We start from the raw sequence: 3,949 nt of genomic DNA, 5'->3' as shown, positions 1-3,949 counted from the left end.
TTCCAGGCCAATGGCTGGTCCCAGTGAGTACTAGGAACAAGATTGGTGTGGCTGGTGAGGAGTTCAAAGTGACCAATAGGAAGTGAGTTCCATGGAGGTCCAGGGCGATTGTGTGGTGCCTTTGGCTATTATGAAGCTTCCATTTACCTCTAGGTGAAGTGGGAGTCACTGGTGGTTCCTAAATACAGGAGTGACATAGTCTGATGTTTCTTTTCCCAGTGCTCTCTGAGTTGGGAATAGACCCACAGGAGCAAGGATGAAAGCAGGGGTTCACTGCCCTATTTCATTTGTCTATTGTAGCTTTTAAGAGTCCAGAGAAGAAAAGGGGAATGAAAATGACTCTCCCTATAGTCTTTGACATGTCTACTGTGTACTGGGCTATGGCTAGAAACTGGACAGGTCCTGGCTGGCCTTGCTGTGATTATGAATAAGGAGTTGAAGGTAGTAAAAGAGAAAGAAAGGCCTTTGTTTCTTTTTTAAAAAGTGTTATTGTAAAGGTGATGTACAGAGGGATTACAGTTACATAAGTCAAGTAATGAATGCATTTCTTTTTGAACAGTGTCAACCCCTCCATCATTCTGTCCCAGTTTTTCCCTTCCCAACTTTCCTCCCCACCAAGTTGTATAGCTCATTTCCAACATAGTATATCCAGTGAGTATCACTGCTAAATTGGTTCACCCTTTGTCCCACTGTTTCTGTGCTTCCCCTTCCCCTCCCCAAATTAGATAAATGTATATAACACAAAGGGTACAGAAATAAAAAAATAACAAGCAACAAAAGAGAATTTTTTTAAAAGGAAAGAAAAAAGAACAGCAAACAATAAAATAAAAAGCCTCTTGTTTCCATTTCTTGGAGTTCATTTTGATGAGCATCATTTTGTATGATCAGATATGCACAAAGGTAATAAGCCCTCATGATCCTCTCCTAAGAATATCCTCCTTTTTTCTCACTATGTGATGTTTAGAGTGCTATTTATCATGTCCAAGTGTAATTATTGCTGTAGCTCAAGTGGTAGAGAGCTAGCCTTGAGCTGGGACAGCGCCCAGGCCCAGAGTTCAAGCCCCACAACTGAAAAAAGAAAGAAAGAAAGAAAGAAAGAAAGAAAATGCAACCTATATTTCTTTGGGTCTGGCTTACTTCAGTTAGTATAATTTTTCCAAGTCTTTCCATTTCCTTACAAATGGGGAACTGTCATTCAGATGGAAGCATAGAATTCCATTGTGTACATACACCACATTTTCTTGATCCATTCATCAACTGAGGTGCATCTGGGTTGATTCCATAGTTTAGGTATGGTAAACAATGCTACAATAAACATGATTGTGCTGGTGACTTTAGTGAGGCCTGGTTTGTGGTCATTTGGATAAATGCCCAGAAATAGGATTGCTGGACCATAGGGAAGCTCTCTGTTCAGTCTTCTGAGGAACCTCCATACTGCTCTCCAGAGTAGTTAAACAAGTTTACATTCCCACCAACAGTGTAGTAGCATGTAGCATTCCCTTTTGACACATCTCCACCAGCATCTGTTATTGTTTGTTTTCTTGGTAATGGCCATTCTAACTGTTGTTTTGCTTTTCATTTCTTTCATGGCCAGAGATGTTGAACATCTTTTCATGTGTTTGTTGGCCATTCTTTGGAGAAGTCTCTCTTTAAGTCTTTTATTATTTTTATTATTATTAGCTCTACCACCTGAGCCACAGTGCCACTTCCAGCTTTTTCTGCTTATGTGGTGCTGAGGAATCAAACCCAGGGCCTCATGCATACAAGGCAAGCACTGCACCACTGAGCCATCTTCCCAGCCCTTCCTTTAAGTCTTTAGTCCACTTACTAATTGGATTGTTGCTTCTTTGAGGATTTGTTTGGGGGAGGTTTAATTTTTTTAACTCTAGATATATTTTAGATATGAGGCCCTTGTCTGATGCATAGCTAGTAAGGATCTTCTCCCATTCTGTGGGCTTTCTATTTATCTTGCTAGCTACGACCTTTGCCATGCAGAAACTCTTCAGTTTGATGCAATTCCATTAATCCAGTCTTTCTTTGATTTGTTGTGATTCTGGATCTTTACTTAGGAAGTTTCAACCTATGCCAAGGAGCCCTAGTGTCTCCCCCATCCCTTCCTGTAATGTTTTCAGGGTATCTGGTCTTACATTGAGGTCTTTGGTCCATTTGGAATTGATTCTGGTGCAAGGTGATACACAGGATCTAACTTCAGTTTTCTGTACACGTATAGCCAATTCTGCCAGCACTATCTATTGAAGAGGCTATCTTTCTTCTATCCTGTGTTTTTGGCTCTGTTATCAAATAGTAGGTGGCTATAGATCTGTGGGTTCATTTCTGTCATGTTCCACTGGTCCTCAAGGAAGCCTCTATTTCATTCCATGTTTGTTGGCAACTACCCATCCTAGAGGAATGGCTAGCAGCTGAGGAAACTAATCCTGGCTGGGTGTGTATTTTGAGGAGATGGGTGAGTGTGCACTCTCAACAGGAAACTTAGCCAGGTAGACAGTAATAGCCAAGATTGAAAGACTAAACATGGTTGGGTATGATGGCTTATGCCTGTAATCATAGCCACTTAGGAGGCAGAGATCTGAAGATCACAGTTTGAAGTCATCCCAGGCAAGAAAGTTCAGGAGACTCTTATCTCCAATTAACCAGCGAAAAGCTGAGGCTTAAGTGATAGAGCACCAGTGATAGAGCATTGATGGAAAAAGCTAAGGAAGCTGGGCACCAGTAGCTCATGCCTGTATCCTAGCTACTCAGGAGGCTGAGATCTGAGCATCACCATTCTAAGGGAAACTCTTCAGTTAACCACTCAAAAAGTGATGCTGTGGCTCACACACACAGTGTATTGTTTTGCTGATAGTTGTATCTGTGTGTGTGCAGGTGTGTGTGTGTGTGCACACACATGTGTGTGTATGTGTTGTGTCTCATTGTGGTTCAATGGTAGAGCACTAGCCTTGAGGACAAAGAGGCTCAGGAACAGTACCCAGGCCCCAAGAAGCCACACAACTGACACACACACACAAAAAAAGCTCAGGTCCGGGCACTGGTGGCTCATGCCTGTAATCCTAGCTACTTAGGACGCTGAGATCTGAGGACTGCGGTTCAAAAGCCAGCCTGGGCAGGAAAAGTCTGTGAGACTCTTATCTCCAGTTTAACCACTAGAAAACTGGAAGTCGTGCTGTGGCTCAAGCTCACTTTGAGCTGAAGAGCTGAGGGATAGAGCCCAAGCCCAGAGTTCAAGCCCCACAACCAGGAAAAAAAAAAGCTCAGGAACAGTATCCAAGCCCTGAGTTCAAGCCCTGGACTGCCACAAAAGAAGGAAGGAAGGAAGGAAGGAAGGGGAGAGAAAGAGGGGAAAAGAAAGAAAGAATGAATGAATGAAGAAAAGGAAAGAAGGAAAGAAGGGAGGGAAGAGGAGAGGAAGGGAAGGAGGGAGGAAAAATGGGAGGGAGGGAGGAAAAGAGGGAGGGGATGAAGGAAAGGAAAAAAAAGAAAAGAAAAAAGAAGGAAAAGAAAAGAAAGACTGAAAATGCTTCAGGACCAGGAGGGCCTTCGGCCAGGTTCCTTCATGAAGGAATGAAGAGCTTAGAGCCTGCAAATGTGACAGGACAAGTGGATTGTGCAGACAGTAAGTTCTGGGCTTTTGCTGGTTATTTCCCTTTCACATGGCACATGGGAAAGCCAGCACCACATTCAAGGAAGTGGAGAAAGAAAGAGAGAGAGAAAGAGAAAGAGAGAAGGAAGGAGGGGGGAAGAAGGAAGGAAAGAAGGAAGGAAGACCGATCAGATGTGGTGATGCATAACTATAATACCTAGAGCTGAGAGGCTGAGGCAGGAAGATTGGGAGTTTAAGGCCAGACTTTGCTAGTGAGACCCTGTCCCCAAAACAGCCCTGCCTGAAATGGGTCTAACCATTGAGCTGAACTCACCTATGTTATGGGTCAAA

Source organism: Dipodomys spectabilis, unplaced genomic scaffold, assembly GCF_019054845.1.
Source record: "Dipodomys spectabilis isolate Male_0828 unplaced genomic scaffold, ASM1905484v1 ptg000054l, whole genome shotgun sequence".
Lineage (NCBI taxonomy): Eukaryota > Metazoa > Chordata > Mammalia > Rodentia > Heteromyidae > Dipodomys > Dipodomys spectabilis.
Note: the sequence above shows the minus strand (reverse complement) of the source record.